We start from the raw sequence: 21,470 nt of genomic DNA, 5'->3' as shown, positions 1-21,470 counted from the left end.
TTAATTTTAGTTATTGGGGATCTTATTAATGTTTAAGGGATCTTATTAATATTTAGAAATACCTTAAGTGTGGGAGACAGAGGGATTTGGCCAACCTCTTTTCAGTGATTTGTAGGGACAGGACAAGGGGCAATGGCCAGAAAATGGATCACAGGAAATTCTGCACCAACATATGAAAGAACTTCTTCACGGTGAGGGTGACGGAGCACTGGAACAGGCTGCCCAGGCAGGTTGTTCAGTCTCCTTCTCTGGAGATATTCAAGGTCCGTCTGGACGCCTACGTGAGCAGCCTGCTCTAGGGAGCCTGCGTTGGCAGGGGGGTTGGACCCAATGATCTTTCGAGGTCCCTTCCAACCCCTACAGTTCTGTGATTCTGTGATCAAGTACTGAGATTCTCACTTACCTCCTCTGAACTGTACACTTTGACATATTTATCTATCCTGTGCCTTGGCTTCATTTTGTGCTACACAGCAGTAAGGAATGTATGAACCAATGACTTCCAGGTAATTCAATTAGTTGTTTAAACTAATGTAAATGACTATGTAATATAAAGTACGTGGGAGAGATGGTTTGATTGATTTATTGAGGAAAATGAGAGGTATTAGCTACTTATAAAATGAAGACAATTTAACATAGTCGATAAGATTGCAAATTAAAAATACATTTGCAAAGAAAAAGAAAAGGGAAAAGAACAGAGTATCTACTGAAAATGAAATTAATCAAGCAAAATTTAAATTGATTAACAATTAGTAATACTCTCAGGACTTAATAAACTTCTTTTTAGGGTGGTGGAAAGAGTCAACATGGCTTCCATGGATTTAAGCTCAGGACTTGGTCAGACATCTTAAAGTGAATGAGATTTTAAGTCACCTAATCATATCATGCCTACAGCTACACCGGTACTATCCAAATAGCTAAGAAACTAATGTATGAATTAATAATAAGTAGTTTAAATCAATTTAGATACCTGTAATAGGTAGGAATTAAAATAATCTCTAAGTTGATTAACCTATGAAGTCTTAAATATATATTTAGACCTTTCTAAGCTTTCATCATTTAAAGTTAAATAAAAAGCACTGAGTTCTTCCTGATGTTACTTTTAGTTCATCTTCTAATATCATCATTAAAACTACATATTTAAAAATATTTCAAGTTTGAAAAATTCATATGGTTTGATATCTAATGAAATAAGCTCTTCAAATTTATTAATGGCAGAAAGGATTTTACAAATTATTTTCCAGTCTGTTTTTTCATTTTTTTTCTACCTCTTTTTCTACCTCAAATCTTTTCATGTAGCAATATTTCTCTCTTCTTCACTTACTCCTACATGCACATGAAGCTTGTATTTGTTTTGAACATTACTATCATTATATATAAAATAAAGTAAATGACATCCAAACTCTTAACTATGGGGATGGCTGTTTTTTTCTTACACAATATCAATTCCAATAACTATTTCCTGCATCCATTTCATATTTTGGGCCAGGTCTAAAGGGAGCTAAGTCCTTACTTTGCTTACTAACACAGCTGAGCAGACAAATGCATTGTAAAGACTTTTGCTGCCATGTAAGGTTGCCTTCTTGATTTACAGGATACAGGATATCATACACCATTCTATTCTTTTTATAGTAGTTTTTGTTTTGTTTTGTTTTTATTACAGTATGACTGGACTGAGTCAAGGTAGGCAACAACAAAAAAAAAAAGCTGCTTTAAATACCTCATATATTATTTATTTTCAAAGCAAGCAAGGGACAGGAACTGCAGACATGGTCTAAATTTTTGGGTAGTCCCATGTGGTGCCAGGAGTTGACTTGATGATCCTTGTGGGTCCCTTCCAAATCAGGATATTCTATGATTCTACGTAGAAGAAGCACGATAAGTTATTACTAAGTTATTATGCAGAAAGATGGGAATTAAATATTCATTTTTAAGAGGCTGGCTTATATTAAATGCCTCACCATGGCAATGTTATTATTTATAGTGGCAAATAGACAAATATACAAACAGACAAGTAGTTTACTAAATAGTCCTTTTCCATTTGTTGAAGCAGTAGGACTAAAGAAGAGCTTCTGCTCTACTGGCCTAGGAATCAGGGAGTAAAAGCCTTTGTTTTTTCAATTGTTTCAGAAGTGTTTAATATCTTTCTGGAGAAAAATGGCAATTTTGTAGAGCAGATCTGCTATGGTTGCCAAAGGGCACACAGCTCCAGCCCCAGTCAGACAGTGGGCTGACAGGTAGAGTGCCACCTTCAGGTCTCTGGCAAGATACATGGCAAGATGTTTACACCCTCTGGCAACTCCCCTTTTAGTAGCTGGATTTTTGAATAATTACATATATAAATCATGCACTTATTTCTGTTTCATGATATAGTGTATATATATTTGTATTCAATAATATAGTGTGGAAGTAACTCTTGAAATGATGATGCATGATGTTTTAAATTACTTCTTGCTTATTTCCAAGATGTATGTGCTTGATAGAATCAGATGAATTGATATCATTTGATATCAATATCTGATGTATTCGGAAATAATGATTTTTCAAGAAAATGGAAGCTGAAAAAATACTCCTACATAAATTATTCCAAAAGTATTCTTAATTATTTTTAACTGCAAAAGATATAATAGTCAAATGAGCACAAGAAGGTAAATTATATTTATTTCATCCTATATTGAAATATTTGGGATTATAGCAACATCATTTCAGAAGACAGAAACAGCAGTGTATCGATTTTCACAATAAATAAAAATATAAATTTAACTATGAAGGAGTTGATAGTTTTCATTTGCAGTACGAAATTCAGAAATAGGGTCATTTCTACCAAATGTCTTTATTAGGCTCAGCTGAAGTTATGGAATAACCTTGATGATGGTTTCTGGATGATATTGGACATATTCAGTATTTTAAAGAATTGACCCTTCTATGACAAAAGTATTATTATATGTAATTTTCTGTATTTTCAATTTTAACCTACTATACTCAGAACTTTAAATGTAAGTTAAATGATGTTTGCTTGTTTGAAGAAAGCACCCTGCTCTCAGATATTTCATGCAATATGCAAGTCCTGGAAGTCAGCTTCTTTAACTTTAAGATTTTGGTGGGGGCCAATGCCAGGATTGAGAACTCCAGTATCAGTTTATATGAACATATCTGTAATGAACCTGATGGTGCAATGGTCCACTGCAAAATCCTAAGTTCCCTTTCTCTATTCTTTCTGAAGAGCATTACATGACAGACCTTGGAGCTCTAGGTAAGAGCTGTTTCATTTGCTCACTAAACACAAATTTAAAATAATGTATGTATTTAACCTGTTTTATAAGCCAGAAAAACATTTGAAGAATAATCAATAAACTAATGTCATTCTTTCCAAATGCACAACAGAACTTAACAGTCTTCCATTCTGTGAGGTCAGAAATGCTTGATAAAATTGTGTGTCAAAATTATTTACATAGTAAAAACTGGTATTCTGAATTCTTACTGTGTTTTCTAAGTAAAACATAAAACACTAATGGCGTGGAAGACTACAACTGAGGATTACATTTACATTCTTACATGGTTATTTGGCAGAAGATTACTTAAAAATTTGAATATTTTGGAACTTTAAATTAGTTTGTTACAGTTGCTAAATTTGCAGCATCATAGTACTTTGAAATGCCTGTATGGAAAGTGGTGCATCAGCCTTATTTTTTGGGAAAAGCTTTTTATTTTGTTTCGTTTTAATTTATGGAAAAGTACAGTGATATTATGGCAACGGTAATACTAATGGAAAAAAACCCTTGTTGAAATAAATGTTGATTTTTAAGGACTTTAGAGACTATACATAAAAAATGTAATAAATTTTCCTTATTATAAATGCCTTATTACAATTTTTTTTGCCTTATTACAAATTTTCCAAATTACAAATAGAAGAGAAATCATAAGAGATTTTAATTTAAATTATTATTTAATTTTCTCAAAAAAACGTATTTGATTTTTTTAAAATGTTTTTGTCAAGTACAGATTGCTAGTGTTTATCTGCTTTTAGGGAAGACTTGTAGAAAAACAGCAAAAAATAAGCTTATTCAGCTGGAAAAAAACAGCAGACAAACAAACATATTCTAGTGCATGACTGTCAGTGTCAACTAGGTATTTAAAGACTACAAATTGGCATCTGCATCAAATGTTCTGCATAACTGTTTCCCCATCCTTACATTTACATAACCGAGGTGATAGAGACAGATGACTAAACAGCAATACTCAGAGTGGAATGGGACATGTCTCGCTGTTCTCAACCAGTTTGCATACTGGCATTTACTCATCAGTCATTATTAATCTAGGGGGTTGTGTGAACAGAAAATGACAATTTCTACTAGCAGCAAGAAAACAAACAAACACACAAAACAAAACAAAACAAAACAAAAAACAACACACATGTTCTCTAATGATTGATGTCAATCAACTGAAAGCTATAGCTGTTCTAATGAGAGTGGGCTCCTGAATCTCAGAGATGTTAACGGGATGTTACCTGCAAGTAGGTAATGCATGACGCACCTAGCTAGAGCTAGAGATGAGTATACAGTGCTGAGATCAGGCAGGAAAAAGATAAACACAAAACAGAGTTTGAGTTAAATCCAAATAGTATACATTGATGTTGTTGGACATTTGAGAAAGAGAAGTGATTTGATTGACCAAAACTACAATACACTTCTCTCTAGCAAAAAGGTTTTGTTGCATCTTTCTGTAATCTAATGATATTTAAAATGCTTTAAATATAATTTTTAAATTATATTAAAATTTTTAAATATCATTTTTAAATGCTACTTAAAAATAAAAAATTAAACAGATCCATTTTAAAATGTTGAAAGAAAACACCTAATCCTTTCTGAAATATAATGTTTCATTTTTAAGTTGAAAAAAATACTTTTATATTTCACATTTTTCCCCTTTCTTTTCAACTGAAACAGTTAATACAGATTTGAGAGTATTTTCAGTCTTTTCAGTCTTTTTTCAGTATTTTTATTTTTATTTTATTTTTATTTTAAAATTCAATAGCTGAAACCCCATTTTCTTAGTCTGTATAAGCCCACCATTGATGCAGGCCAAACAGCCCTAAGTTATGAGGCTGGAGCATCCTTCAAGGGCTGCCCAAATCCTTGACTACTCAGACAATTAGATTGGATGACAGAAGGCCTGACCATAACATGTTGATACAAAGACAATCTAAAACAAGTTAATCGAGCAGCTATTAATTGATATTTTCAGTGACGACATAGCTGGCTGATGTAAATTTCAGACTTAGGCAAGGGTTTCTTTTTCTCTCTCTCTCTTTTTTTTTTTTTTTTTGTTTCCTTTTTTATTTTTATTTTTAACATTCATTATTGGGATTTAGAATAGGATAGAGGAATATTTTAGTAACAGGAAAAAATATAACTTTTAATCACTGATCTCACCTATCATAAGCTAAATAATGCAGAAATGCTAATTTAAATATGCTTTCACTTCTGTGCAGATTGCATTGCAATGAGTAAGTAACAAAGTATCCTCCAAAGAGCAATGTACTCTATCACAAATCTCAAGCTGTATTTCCTCCCTTATTTTTAGTCCAAAATGTGATTCCAAAAATATATCATTAAGTTATAACACCTTAGTCATTTTCAAGCTCCAGGCACTTAAGGTGCTGAATTTTAGATTGCTTTTTTATATTCTGCCTGTGTGTTGCTTCCTTACTGTATGTTAAGTTATTAAAGCTGTCTTCTCCAATTTCCCCTCTGCTTAGGAAGATATGACAGAAAGATGAAAGAGGCTACCTTTAATCTTGAAAAGCTAAACATACCATAAAAAATGAATCAGTGGAAACTATAAGGAAACACTGTAAACTAATAGTGCCTTACACAGGTAGTTTACAGCATGCGGTCAGCGAAATTATACTTAATTAGGAGCATAACACAAGTCTGGTTCTGGTTCTTCCAGAAATAAGAATGTTTAACCCTGGGGGAGACAGTTTCAATATAGTAATTAATCAATAAAAATGTAGTCTGAATCAATCTCTGTTCTCACAGTTTTTGGTGCTTCTATTGAAATGTATCCTGGCAATATTTTTATGTACAACTCTTGCTATCTTAGAAAAATAAGGAAGGTCTGGATCTCTATTACTAAAGTACCAGAGGGTACATTGCTATTTGGAGTTGTAAAGTGAGGTTGCAGTATGTAATCTTACAGACTGTTCCACAATAGATGGTGTAATTTAGAAGGTAAAATGAAAACAGCTTTTGCATATATTTGTTCAAATAAGAGCCATCAAGTGCCATTATGTTTTGTTTGTTCTGTATAAACATGTATCTAACATTTCCTAAATCTATGCAGCTAAATTTCAGCAGAAACAGGAAAAAAATCATCATCAGCAACAACAAAAGGATTTTAACCCAAGCTCATCTGAGGAGAAGCCTGTAAACATTTATGTTCATGTATTTACAGCAGACTAGTTCCGAACCACTTTGATATAAACAGCATTTGCTCAGCCACAGGCCAGGAACAGTACTACCTGTCTTAAGCCCTTTTGCTTAATTGGAAAATTGCAAATAAACCATGAAATCAAACTTCTCAGCCATGAGTTTGTACATATTTCATAGGTTGATGTTTGCACTCCCATAATCACAGAATCACAGAATTTCTAGGTTGGAAGAGACCTCAAGATCATCGAGTCCACCTCTGACCTAACGCTAGCAGTCCCCACTAAACCATTTCCCTAAGCTCTACATCTAAACGTCTTTTGAAGACCTCCAGGGATGGGGACTCCACCACTTCCCTGGGCAGCCTGTTCCAATGCCTCACAACCCTTTCGGTAAAGAAGTTCTTCCTAACATCTAACCTAAAACTCCCCTGGCTCAACTTAAGCCCATACTCCCTCATCCTGTCACCAGGCACGTGGGAGAATAGACCAACCCCCACCTCGCTACAGCCTCCCTTGAGGTACCTGTAGAGAGCGATAAGGTCACCCCTGAGCCTCCGCTTCTCCAGGCTGAACAAGCCCAGCTCCCTCAGCCGCTCCTCATAGGACTTGTTCTCCAGGCCCCTCACCAGCTTCGTCGCCCTTCTCTGCACCCGCTCAAGCACCTCGATGTCCTTCTTGTAGCGAGGGGCCCAAAACTGAACACAGTACTCGAGGTGCGGCCTCACCAGAGCCGAGTACAGGGGGACGATCACCTCCCTAGCCCTGCTGGCCACACTGTTCCTGATACAAGCCAGGATGCTGTTGGCCTTCTTGGCCACCTGAGCACACTGCTGGCTCATATTCAGCCGACTATCAACCATCACTCCCAGGTCCTTCTCTGCCTGGCAGCTCTCCAACCACTCCTCTCCCAGCCTGTAGCTCTGCTTGGGGTTATTGCGCCCCAGGTGCAGGACCCGGCACTTGGCCTTATTGAACTTCATGCAGTTGACCTCAGCCCATCGGTGCAGCCTATCCAGATCCTCCTGCAGAGCCCTCCTACCCTCGAGCAGATCGACACACGCACCTAACTTGGTGTCATCTGCAAACTTACTGAGGGTGCACTCGATGCCCTCGTCCAGATCATCGATGAAGATATTAAAGAGGACCGGCCCCAGCACCGAGCCCTGGGGGACGCCACTAGTGACTGGCCTCCAACTGGACTTGGCTCCATTCACCACGACTCTTTGGGACCGGCTATCCAGCCAGTTTCTAACCCAATGAAGCGTGCGCCAGTCCAAGCCAAGAGCAGCCAGTTTCTTGAGGAGAATGCTGTGGGAAACAGTGTCAAAAGCCTTGCTGAAGTCAAGGTAGACCACATCCACAGCTTTTCCCTCGTCCACCCAGCACGCCACTTTGCCATAGAAGGAGATCAGGTTCGTCAAGCAGGACCTGCCTTTCATAAACCCATGCTGACTGGGCCTGAAGTGGCCCTGCAAGTGCTGCGTGATGACTCTCAAGATAATCTGCTCCATGAGCTTCCCTGGCACTGAGGTCAAACTGACAGGCCTGTAGTTTCCCGGGTCTGCCCTCCGGCCCTTCTTGTAGATGGGCATCACGTTTGCTAGCCGCCAGTCAACTGGGACCTCCCCCGATAGCCAGGACTGCTGATAAATGATGGCCAGCTCCTCTGCCAGTTCCCTCAGTACCCTTGGGTGGATCCCATCTGGCCCCATCGACTTGTGCACATCCAAGTGCCGTAGTAGGTCACCAACCAGTTCTTCATGGATAGTGAGGGCCACATTCTGCTCCCCATCCCCTTCCACCAGCTCAGGGTACTGGGTATCCAGAGAACAACCGGTATTGCCGCTGAAGACTGAGGCAAAGAAGGCATTGAGCACCTCCGCCTTTTCCTCATCTCTTGTAACTAAGTTTCCCCCCGCATCCAGTAAAGGATGGAGATTCTCCTTAGTCCTCCTTTTTGTGTTGATGTATTTATAGAAACGTTTTTTGTTATCTTTAATGGCAGTAGCCAGATTGAGCTCCAGATGAGCTTTGGCCTTCCTAATTTTGTCCCTGCACAGCCTCGCTACGTCCTTAAAGAAATAATATTTCAAAAGAAATATTCTGAGCCATTAATAACACCAAAGGTAAATAAAATGGATGATTTTAGAACAGAAAAAATGCACTCAAGTGGCTCATTAAACTAAACTCTTGATGAGGTGGAGTACCAGCCTGTATCAGCTTGAATGGGCTCCACGCTGAAACAGCCCAAGGCCTGGGTACCGTGGTGCCAATTGGTGTGATTGGTATCATGGAGTCAGGCCTTGCGTCGATACCATCACGAGCTGCACTATCCAACAGTCTTACCAGGACCAAGGTAAACACTGAGTTCTTCTGAAAGCTAAGAAAGCAGTTTTAAGGTTTTCCTCGGAGCATTTGTCATTAATGCTTAACTGAGCCTGTCCCCCTTTGGCTGCTCAGCGAAGCCTTTGAAAGGCATGATGGCAGCGGGTTGCTTAAGGCCGCGGGGAATCTCTGGCCATTTCTCGAGTGCTGGTGACAGAAGCATGGCTGATTTTATGTGAGATATTTGCATTCGTTTTATGCTAACAGCTTATTTTTTAATGTTAGGGGAATCAAGCTTTGCGAGACAAAATAATAAAGCCACATCTTCCTCAGTATGGGACTATGGTTAATTGCCCTTCTCCACAGAGGTGAAAACCGTGGTAGCTCAGATAATTCTTTAAAACAAGAGGAGATAAGCAATAATTTGAAAGAGGTAACTATTTCAAACATATTTATATGTCCTCTGGTGGTAAATTTACTATATATTTGGTGGGTGTTTCTTCAGACTGAGATGATTATTATTTAACAATTCTACCAAACCATTCTCTTATACTGATTATAATAATAAATAAAAATTTTTGCTTAGCAAACTCTCAGCATTTTCCTATAAGCCATCTTTGACCCCATGTCAGTGCTGATGGCAATATGTTCCAGAATCTTCTCTCCAATAACATGGAACAATCAAGACAAAGCAAAATCAAAGATGTCAGCTCCTATTTGTATTCCACGAGCAGCTCATCTGGAAGATCTGATAGGAAGATTTTCCTTTTAATTAGTAACTGAAATGCTGATATGAATATCCTGCAATTGCATAGGATAAAAATCTACCGATCTGATGCTGAACAATAATATATAATAAATTCAATCTATTCAGAAATTCAGCTTAAAAGGCAAATAACCAATAAAGACTAACATGCTCTCTGTGTCATATAAAAGCCAGCATATAACAGAAGGTGGAGCAAAAAGGAGTACAGTAATCAATGTGATTACAAATACATCTTCTTTGCAGTTAGCCTTTTTTCTGCCTTTGAATGCATCCATTTGTTCACACAGTCTTCCTGTTTCTTCCTATTTCTCTACCCTACTTCCAAAAATATAATAAAAGCAGAAAGAATAATAATTAAAAATATAACTTGCAGACATAGTACAAACCCTTGCCATGCAAAGAGAAACTGATTGAATCCATATATTGATAAAATAGGATTTTGCTAAGTGTCCCAACAACAGTTTTTTGAAGGAATCAGATGCCTGTGTAATTCTCGTAATTGAGAATTAAGAAAGCATACTTACTTCAGAAAACTGAACATTCAGTATTATTCTGAAATAGGCTCTTAAGTAAATAGTAAAGTAAGTTTAGTAGAAAAAATAGAGGAAATTCTTTTTTTAGAAAAAAATATATTTTTAGAAAGTAATTCTTTTTTTAGAAAAATAGAGGAATGTGCTATGGAAGAGAAGTTTATCTAGCTTCAATGTTTCCATTTCAGTTTCGTTTATTCAGTATTAGTTGCCTGTTAGTATTGTTAACTTAAAGAAGTTATTCTGTATGGAAACCCTTATGTACTTTCTGCCCCAGAGGAGATTTATTGTTATTAATAAAGCAGCATAGATGAAAATGAAAAGTTGATATTGGGTACATGCATGGTGGGAGACCATGGAAACCCTTAAGAGCACTTAACTTTTTTTTTTTTTTTTTAAAGTAAATTCATGATACTAAAAACAAACAAACAAAACAAAAATTGCTCCAGCAAAAACGTATTCTGCTTACAATCTGTCTGGCTGCTGAAAGAGGACAGAGCAGGTCTGTTACCATCATTACCATTACATTCTTGCAGCAGTCTAATAAGGGACTTCTACTGGGCTCAAAACTACCAACGTTGGTTTGAATTTCCATTGTGCACACACTTACATCTCTAGATAGCAAGTGAAACACCCGGTGAAATAAGATAAGTCCTGTCTAGATACCAACAGAAATCACCAGCAAACTTAGCTCCATCTTACTTGTTGGTTTCTATTAAAACAGCTCAAAGCAAAGCTGGGTATTTTCCAATCCACTTTACAATGGTAACCAGAAGTGTGTTATTTTGTTAGCTTAGTGTTTTGAAAGTGCAGACAGAACAATAGGAGATGTACAAAACCTCAGCTTTGATAATGTTCTCCAAATCTGGCTTGCAAAAGAAAGTAAATTTTCACATAGCAAAATCCATCAAATTGTCAGTTTGTGTCAATATCAACAAGTCATTAGCTCCTGCACACAGCTCTTGTAAGGATTTTACATCCATCCTCTGCTGAGCATTCAACAGACATAATATATATGTTGCTGATATGATTAAAGAGAAAATTTCAAGCATCTCAAGTTAGGTAACAAATTTAGTGAAGCTTGTAAGGAATGGCATATGGAAATAATTAAATTATCATGATCATGAGCAGAGGATAAAAATGCTTAACATGTGGATAGATGAAAAGAGAAAAGAAAAGCAAACAGTGATCTTATCTAATTTCTGCAGTAATTCTGAGGTGGAGTTAAATATAATCACGAGCAAAGCAGCCATGGATTTGCAATAACAGCAAACAAACAAACAAAAAATCTGTATCAGTGGAAATAATAGTCCTGAGACAAACAGAAATTTGATTCTTGTTTTTATACAGCTTGACTATCCATTTTCAGGGTTACCTGATGACTTCCTGATCTCCAGCACATGGCATTCAGTATTTTGTGGTGCATGCCTAAATTTGGGTAAACGCATTATATATAAAATGATCTAAGGAGACAATGCAAATGCTTTTGTGTTCCCTGTATGTAACTTCTTTCAGAAGTGGAAGCTCGCCACTGTATTTAGATTATATATCCATTAATATATATGTATTTAGATTATTATATCCATTATTATATCCAAAAATCCATTATTATATCCATTAATCCTTTAAAAAGAAGAGTTTCAGAAGACCTCCCCATTACAGTAACCTCATTCTTCTGGTTTCGCATTTTCTTAAGATTTTTGGAATATGTCAGTGTGAAGGATGTAGGAACTTCCTACAGGCAACAGGCCTATGTATAGGGAGTTTAACAGAAGAAAAAGCAGATGCAGAAACAATGGCTGACAGATTTTCATCAACTTTGTTAACCTTCAAAGACGCTCTCATTGTGCACTGACAAGCAGCAAATACTGCATAGAAATAAAAACAAGAATCCAACCATGACAAGCAGCAAAATTCCTATGCAAATTATAAAACAAAGTTTGAAAACCATGAAGTGATGAAGAAAAACAAATCCTGTTTCCCATGTGACAGAGATGCATGAACACTGTTTTAAGTATGTGGCAGGAAGGAAGTAACACAGAAAAGGAAGGGAACATGATGATGAGAAAAAGATTTCTACCTATGTAGCACACTTTCACTGTTTCTGTAAACTAGTCTTTTGTCATCTGGTAGAAGTAAAGCATAGTCTAGAGATGGATCATGCAGCTGTGCGTATTTGGCTCAAAGGTGTGTCAGCTTTTATTTGTTAACAAGTCAGCCAGCAGGCACATGTTGGGGAGGCCTGGGATGGGATTGATACAGACATATGTTAAAAAGAACAAGTGAAGCTGCATGTGGGTTGTTTGCACCTACTTACTGCTCTGTGCATGCAGTTGGCCTACTGTAACCATTGGCTGTGCACTGCTGTTTCTCTTGTTTTCTGACTTACCTGGCTTGCTCTGAGAGTTGATGTGCCTATATAACAATTTTTAGAAATAATACAGACCCCATTTTCATGTTAAGACTGGACTCACTGAAACTCCAGGACACTAGGACAAGATAAGAGAAAATGTCTCCTTTGGATAATTTCCCTTCAGCAAAGATAGAACATTATTATTATTTTTTGTTAATAATATATATTTACAATTAATTACTTTTTATCCATCGTCTATGTAAAATATTAAATCTTGTTTCAGCTTTTAGTTGTCCTGGTTATGCACATATAATGAGAAAAATAAACACAAAAAGCAAAAAAGAATAATCCAACTAGAGAGTTTATCATTGTAGGATGTGGGAAGTGTCTATGTGGTAAATGCTGTAGCACCAAAGACCAATAAAGGAATTTATTTGAATCTGCCTCGATATTTTTGTTATGTACTTCAGTCATATTTCAGGTCCAAATATTTAAAAATGGTGCTGAAGATACTCATTTATTTTTTGTTCTCTGATATTTCAGCAGGACATCAAATTTCAGTTTAAATTATTTTTGTACATTTGAGCACTTAATCTGCTTCAGTAACTGATCTTCCCTGACATGTATCATAGCGAATACCAAAACTTTATTTATTTATTTTTGGTGAAAGAAAGATCAGGAGCAATAATCCCCACATTTCTGCTCTACAATAAGAGAAGGGAATAAGAGCAGTTTATTCCTCTTGTGAAGCTCCGCAACTGTGCAATTCAAGATTGTCTCAGGCTTATTTTTCAGTACCTATGTTACACAGTAATGTGCATCTGAAAGATTGTTGTCCTCAGATATGTAAAGATGACAGCTCATCATCTTCTTTGCAAGGCTCACAACATTGATCTTAAATTTCAGGCTCCTAGGATGACTACATGAGTGTCTCATATTCAATTTTAGATAGAAATTTTATGGTTGGAAAACTCTGGGAAACATCTGAAAATGCTAATCTGCATTTAGCCAAAACTTCAAGGAATATTAAAGTGTCCAGATTTAATATTTTGGAATAATTATTCTGTTTTGAAAGCCATCTCATTGCTTTTGAGATCTAATTAATGATTTTTGAATTCTTACAGTATAAAATATTTTACCTACATATAAATTATTATGGAAATCCCTGCCAGAAAAATATGGTCTGAATTTAGTTGTTTTGCCTAAATCTACTGTAGCTAAAATTATGAAAGCAATATTATCTATTTATTTCACAAGAGAGATGTATAGAGATCAGAGCCCACGTTTTACTAAGTTCCTTATCAGGTTACTATATATACACATTTTCTGTGTGCTCCCCTTTTGCCCCCCAAGCTCCTTCACTTCTCATCCACCTTCCCTCTGTACATTTCCTGACACACCTTGCATCTAGACTTCTCATTCTTCCTCAAAACATAATTGCAAATCTGAGGAAAAGAAATAAAAAATAATAGCAAAGCTCCATATGCAGCAATTCAATGCCTAGCAACCCGTGATAGACCGAAAGAAGAAATCACAAATTATCTGCAAGAGGCAGTTAGAACTAGGGTTTGGGGTAAACAGACACACAAACAACATGTCAGCCATGATAAAGAGTGTAAATTTGAACAGATGTCACTTCCAGAGCAGCAGCAGGCAGATTAAACAGAATTGGCTTTGGATGAAATCCAAGGAAGAGCAAGAAAATATGATGCTTTTGCCCTGAGCTCTCACAGAAATCGAATCACCAGAACCTCTTTTCCTTAGTAATCACAACTGAGCCAGGCTAAAAGAAGAAGAGACTTTAAGAAAGCCAGTTTAAAATTACATTGATTACACAAACATATCCATCTGTAAATATTTCCTTTACAGGCATAAAGAAAAAGCACCTGTTATGAAATTGCTAAATAAGCAGTCTTCAAATTATTATAATTTATGGTAGTATCAATTTCATCAACGTGCTACTAGTGCTTAATGAATCTCGGCCAAGTCTGAGGAAGAAAAAATAATGTTTAAACTCTCCAAAGTAGCAGCCATTACAAATATTTTGCCTAGTTACTATTGTTTTGTGCATGTTTTGTTTTAAATCACTGCTTCTTACTTAAGTGTATCAGTTTAGCAAGTATAAAGTACACCAATAGAAAGAGAGAAAATAGGTGAGAATTGAAACCCTGAGACAAAAAGACATAGCTACTTAGATTTCCCCTACAACTTTCTAAGTAATTTTTATTATCTCTCTTCAGTTGCATTAATATTATACTTATAAATCCTTACTGACCAGCCAAGTATATCCACGTCTGATTTATGTTTTTTGTTGGTAGTTTGGGACTGTTTTTTTGGTTTGTTTGTTTTTCCCAAGGACATTAATGTCTTCTTGGAATTGAATACCAGAGAATGAAACAAAACTTTATTTCAGGCCATAAGTTTCATGAAGTCATTACCAGAAGAGTTCTGAAGTGTTTCCTTCGCAAGTGCATGTTTATTACATTAATTTTAAATTATCTTGACAAAAGCAGAAATAAATGCCAGTAGATTGTCAGCTGTCCATGTTCACAAACACTAGAATTAAGAAAATCATATCTAAAAACCAAGAACTAATCCTGAATTAATCTATCATAAACACCACTATTACTTTGGTTAGATACTAATAAAGAAAGAAGGAAAACAGAATTTTGCCAAGTTGTAAAACAAAGAAAGAAATCACAGAGGTAGAATATAAAATCAATTGAATTTTCAATTATTATTACTGAAATAAACTCCATCATGTGACCCAAGATTACTCCTCTTTCTGCTTAGAGACCTGCTTTCAGTATCGCCCACAGAACAGCATAGCTATTTGCATGAAAGCAAAATGAATGTCAAGTTATTATTTCTAAAATTAATTAATATCAACTTTCCTAGTTAATGTTAAGCTCCATGTGGAAGAGATAAAAATCACATACTTTGTTTAATATGCACAACAGATGCCATTATATTTCTACACATCTGAAAAGCATTTTCATATTTGTAAGTCAGTATTTCAAGCCGAAATGTTGCAGAGCTTTTCTAAGTCAATAATACAAGCCTACAAAATTAAAATGCACTACTTGTGTCAAACACAACAAAATCATTGTTTGTTTATTTTTAAGGTGATAATAAAAAAGATTAATGATACTTCTGGATAATGAAACAATCTGCCACAAGGCAAGCTGCAGAATATAGAGTGAGGCTCTAGCAACAATCCTATGAAAAACTTCAGTTTTCTCCCTAACACATTAAGAAGTCCCTTTTATCACCAGGTGACATTTTTGCATTTAAAAGAGAGTTGATTTTCATGCAGTGCTTAAAGGTCAAACAGTTAATCTACCTCTGTAAGGAGAGCATTTTCCTCCAAAGAGATTTCTAGAGGACATCAAATCAATAAGAGCCATCAGACTCTACAAGAATAAAACCCTTCAGTGTCCAAAAGACAAAAACTTATACCAGTACCAAAAAAAAAAAATTGGATCCAGCCCATGAAAAAAATTCAGACATCACACAGCATAAAAAAAATAATAATAAAATAGCAATTTCAATAGTTTAACACAGATGTAAAATATCATTAATACAGAAGAAAAATCTTATTTAATTTGAAACCTGGAAAAGTATCAGTTTCATCATATGTATTCATTATGTCTTTTCACTTCTAAGTGGAAAAAAAAATAAGTTGTTAAAACAACAAAATGTTGAACTTACCACAGTATGATGCACTGAAATTTGGACTGGTGTGTTCTTCAGCGCTCCTTCAGTTCACAAGTCATGTGATACAAACCCCTCAGGTTTCAACTGAAAGGAAGAAAGAGAGAAAATGAGGTCCCCAATGAGAAAGTGGTCTATCTAGCTGTATGCATACATCTTTGTTCAGTTTATTCAACATAATAAACCCATTTCTTAGCTTCCTAAGAAAACCACCACTTACCCTGCATACAGTGGCTTAAGAAAGTTCATTGAGGACACCTAAAATGGAAGTCAAATACTGAATTCTAGAAACTAAAGACAAGTAATCTCAAAAAGGTATTTGTGTTCAAAATTCATTGGCTTGAAAGAAGGGTACTTCTGAGCCTACCATTTTAGAATGGGATTCAAGGAATTGCTCTTACATTGCTAGCTCTGACACAAACTTAGACAAGAGCTCAGGTTTCTCATTTTTAATGGAACTATTATGATGAGAATAATAATATTTTTTAAGCCTTTTCCATAGACTTGGGAACTCCTCAAGATAGTGACTGTGTCCAGATAGGAATCTCATATATAAATACACATTTTTATGTATACATATATATATTTTAATCTCACTTAAAGACAACAGACCCCTCTATAGAACAAATGGAGGGAGTAGAAAAGATATAGAGATATAGAAAAAAAAAAAAAAAAAAGGATAAGAACTGCTTTAAACTAAAAGAGGGGAGGTTTGGATTAGATATTAGGGATAAATTCTTCCCTCAGAGGGTGGTGAGGCACTGAACAGGCTGTCCAGAGAAGCTGTGGATGCTCCAGCACTGGAAGTATCCAAGGCCAGGAGGGATGGGGCTTTGGGCAGCCTGGGCTGCCCAAGGGGAGGTGTCCCTGCCCATGGCAAAGGGTTGGAACTGGATGGGCTTTAAAGTCCCTTCCAACCCAAACCATTCTGTGATTCCATGAACTCAAGTTTTGACCTTCACTATATGTGCAAGACTCTTCTATGCTTGAAACGAAGAAGTGCTGGGGATTACGCAGAAGTACTGAATCTTCTACGTGGACTGCTGTGCAGTATCTTTCTGCAAGCACAAAATAGCACTATTTATAGTTTTCGCTTCTGAAGGAAATTTTAAAAATGAAAGTATAAAGAAAACAGAAGGAATGAAAAGGTTAGATAAAGGTAAGAGAAAATGAGACCAAAATAAAAATCTAGTGAAATACAGATGCAAAAGAGTACATTATACAGAAAGTACAAGAAAATATTTAATTTGTTGGAAAATAATTATGCAAGCCATAGAAAAACAATTCAGCTGCCTGGTCTGTATTCTTTCTTGAGGAATTCACCTTGACAGTGACTTTGTGATTTTTATCTGAGCTTTATATTGAAGTTATAGTACATACATTTTTAATTTTCATTCCCATTTCAGCTACTCTGGGATAAATTTCAATCAGTCCTCTGCCTAGCTTGATTTCAACTTCAGGAATAAAAAAATCCATAGTGTATAGGCTTTGATGTTTTTTGTTTATATGATAACTCCTTTTAATGACCAGTTTGTTTGCCAGGTCTCTTCAATGAAATTTAAAATGCAATTATTTTTCACTCAGTAATATGCACAATAATTTGAATGATTTATATTTTTATATGATTAAGGTAAAACTAATCATTATATATAAAAACATTTTTGAACATCTCTTGACAAATTATTATTATTTGTTTTTGAATTCTCGCTTCATTCATCATTCATTTCTAAACCATTCTCAGTGCTTTTATGGCACCTAACGATCGATTTTATGGTTATTAAATGTAAAATTGTTGAGAGAATGTTTCCTAAACAAACCTATCTCTCCAGTGATTTTAAAATACCTGGAGCAGATTTTTTTTTTGTCGTCTAGGTAATGCCTTTTGCTTCTCTACACAGTCATCCTTGTCTTAAATTTTCACTTAAACAAATTTGACTCCATTGAAGGAGAACCAAAACTTCAGATCCAGACCAGAGAGAGAACACAGACTGGAGGAAAATTGTGCTTTACTTTCTACATCCTCATCATGCAGCCACTTGTCAACATACACACAGTTACATTCAAGTAACCACAGCACACCTCAGTCCTCTTGTGGAATAACCCCCGAAGCAGATACCAGTTCATGGATGTTTAAGATCTGAGTTAAAAAAGGACTGTGAGAAAGACATGAAACAAATGAACATATCCCAAATTCCAAATATTTCAGAAAGTTTTGGATATGACTTTGTTCGTAATGGAAGAGTGAATACATACTTTTTACTAAATACAGCACAGTGAAAAAAGTCTGTTATGCATATAATGCAGTCCTTTATTTCTAAAATCTTTAGAAAAATTTATTTTTCAGTCTTGCCAACTTAATTGCATTGTAACCTGTCTTCTTCACAAGTGCATTTTGCACTGCAAAAGACTAAAATATCTTGAAAACTCATAGCACAAAAAAAACACCAGGTTTTCTTTTCCGGAGCTTCGTCAAAAGAGGTATTCCAATTCCACCCTTTGATCATTTTAAGCTCTGCCCTTTGGAAAATTTACAGAGCTAAAATTTGTAACTGAAAGCATTCATGGATTTAGACTAAATCAAGCTGACAGTCTTTGCTCTTTCCTCAGATTTTGAGCAGTCCAGTCCCAGGGATTAGGGGTGCAATTCCATAGGATTGCAAATCTGAATTTTTGGCTGTCTTAGTCTTCCCTTCCTCACTGTCCCTCATCTTCTCTCCATGATCTACTTTTGATCTACTTACATGATCTAAGCTTCCTGAAGTGGCTTGCCACTGGATCGCTCACATTCCTGCTGGATTTAGATGAGTTTAAATTACTCTTCCCTCCCACCTGTCCATGCTCTAGGTTCCTTCTCCCTCCCTTTCTGCCAGCACAAATAAGATGAGCCAGACAGAGGAGCAGATTCAGCTGAAAGTACCACTAAAGATATCCCAAAATCAAGATCAGTTTTCAGTCTTGTGAACAATTAGGTATGGATAATGAAACAAGATAATCTAAAACCAAAACACTAAAACAGGAAAAAAATCCATCCTTTTTAAACACCATAAATTATGAAATATTAAACTGTAACAGAAGACTCATTATATAAATATATCTCTTTCCAGGTTTAGAAAGAAAGTCAAAACAAATTTCTCAATTAATGGATTCTTCAGTGAATATCTAGGCTTTGTGAGCAACACAATACATGTATAATCGATATCAAGTCATCTTTTCTTGTCAGGAAGTTAATAGGTATTAATAGCACACTGTTTAGTGAAATTTTACTGATGGAAAATAGGCATTACAAGGGCTAATTTACCTCTGATTATAGTATTTTTTTCGGATGAAGGTGCCAGAGAAAATTTGCAACATAGAAGTCTCTTCTGCAAGAGAAAACTTGGTAGAATATAGAGACAATGCAGATGTTTGCTTTTGAATAAACAGTGAATTGAAACAGAGACTGGTGGATGAAAGCACAGAGAGGAGAAATGAGAGTATACCATGGTTTCCATGGTGGTTTATTCCCATAATGAAAAAGAAAGCTAAATCACCTACATCATCTGAAATGGAAACTGCTTTACAGATGTTGTGATCAGGTGTCACAGAGGAAACAGTGGTCTCCTTGAAATCATTAGTGCCCTAGAAACATAAGCTAAAGTGTTAAAGCTGTATACTGGAGGAATTATATTCTCCTGCTTCCTTATGTCCATACTGTCATAAAGCAGTTATGTATTACGTAGTTATAATTTTACTAAATCCACAGCTTGGTTTTACCTGTCTCCTTCACTAAGAACTACTGAGTTGTGCAGCTAAAGGAATCAGTAAGACTGTCCTCTGCAACACAGTCTCTTTGCATCAGTTAGCACAATTTAGCAGCACTAACATTTCCTTCAGTTGTGGAGGCCGTTGCTAGACTACCATGTAATCCAGCAGATCCCAGTCCCCCAGCCTGCCCATGTACAGGGCTGCAGGCAGACCCCATGTAGCCCATAAAGCCCATCGGTGACACCTTGCTGGTGATGCCAGCTGGCACAGGGCGCGTTATGGTAGGAACAATCCCAGTGAGATCTGCCTCCCTTCTGACCTGTAAGAGCCACATCAACAGCTGCAAATTCTATACAGTTACTCTAGTTACTCTGCTAAAGGCTGTGGTGCTTCCAAGGGTACATCAAAGCAGGGTGTCCTGGCATATATCCCTCCACCCCCAGCTCCTCTAGGTCAGTCCCAGCATGAAGGGGGTGGGAAAACTGTGAGTCTAACGAAATAAATAAAAACTGGGAAGCTGTGATGCCAAACAGTTGAGTAATCATGAACAAGTGCCTTCTCCATCCTTGGCTTTGGTTATGTTTGGGGCTCAAATATGGCCTCTCATTTATTTACTTAGGGTTTGCACTAAAAGGAAAGCAACGGCAATAGATGATTGTGAGTTTTAACACTAGCAATAATTTACAAAATGATTAGAGATGAGACATGACATGAGTTGCACACTATGAAAAGAGAATGAGATCTCAGCCTACAAAGCCTGAAGGTTGGAATGCTTCCATCAGGGATTTAAGTTGTGTCCATCACAAGGGGATGAACACATTATGGCAATTTTCTATTCAGTTTTGGATTATAAGAATTTTGCATGGAGCATAGATTTTTCTGTAATGGTTCAGAAGGGTAAATGTGACTTGGCAAGAGAAAAAGGAAGGCAGCTCAATCCCCCCATACATTTTTGTAAGATCAATTTATTAATTATTTGAGCCTATTTGCTGATGAAACACAACTAGATATAAACAAGATGGAGAGAGACTTTTCCATCTTGCTGACTAGTCTGGACAACTGAACGTGAGGTTTAACAGGTCATGCTCTCCTAGACAATCTACTTTAGATCATAAAGTTGCTTCCCAAACCAAAAAAGCAATGAGTAAGACATGCACAAAAACTGCCCAAGCCTGTCATTACTCTAACTTCAAGAGGAAATGGAAGAAACCCCTTTCCTGGTGCAGAGAAACACGTCCTTTCCCACTGCAGAGAAACATACAAGTCATCCAATGGATGAGAAGAACCCAACTGACTTAAACTGAATGCTTCTCTCACCTCATCCACCTGCAACTCAGAATTCATGGCTTTAGCCCTTAAGCACACAAGTCATTCTTTCTTCTGCTATTCTTTCAAAGCTGGTCTTTGACATCAGAGTCCAAACCTTCCAAAGCAATAAAGGCCATGTTTTTGCATATTGCCCATAATAATAAGCATTTGTATTTGAATTAGTAAATGACAACAGAAGAATCAGGCTCTGAAATCAGACTACTAATCAGACTAATCAGGCCCTAAAATCTCTTCTAGCACTTGCATACAGTCATAATTGTTCCATTTTCACATGGAAAG

The 21,470-nt window shown here is 36.4% G+C and overlaps 1 protein-coding gene across 2 annotated transcripts in view; it reads right to left on the bottom strand.

Annotated features, from left to right (window-relative positions):
* Positions 1-21,470, bottom strand: part of TENM1 (teneurin transmembrane protein 1) — a 1,172,023-nt gene that overhangs the window by 684,730 nt on the left and 465,823 nt on the right. For both annotated transcript variants that reach the window (XM_084534131.1, XM_084534133.1), the window contains one exon: positions 16,116-16,205. The gene's annotated coding sequence lies outside the window, so the exon portion shown is untranslated. The remainder of the gene's footprint in view (positions 1-16,115; positions 16,206-21,470) is intronic.

The sequence above is a fragment of the Aythya ferina genome, assembly GCF_964211825.1.
Source record: "Aythya ferina genome assembly, chromosome: 13".
Lineage (NCBI taxonomy): Eukaryota > Metazoa > Chordata > Aves > Anseriformes > Anatidae > Aythya > Aythya ferina.
The sequence above is the reverse complement of the archived record's forward strand: the minus strand, read 5'-3'. Positions and strand labels throughout refer to the sequence as shown.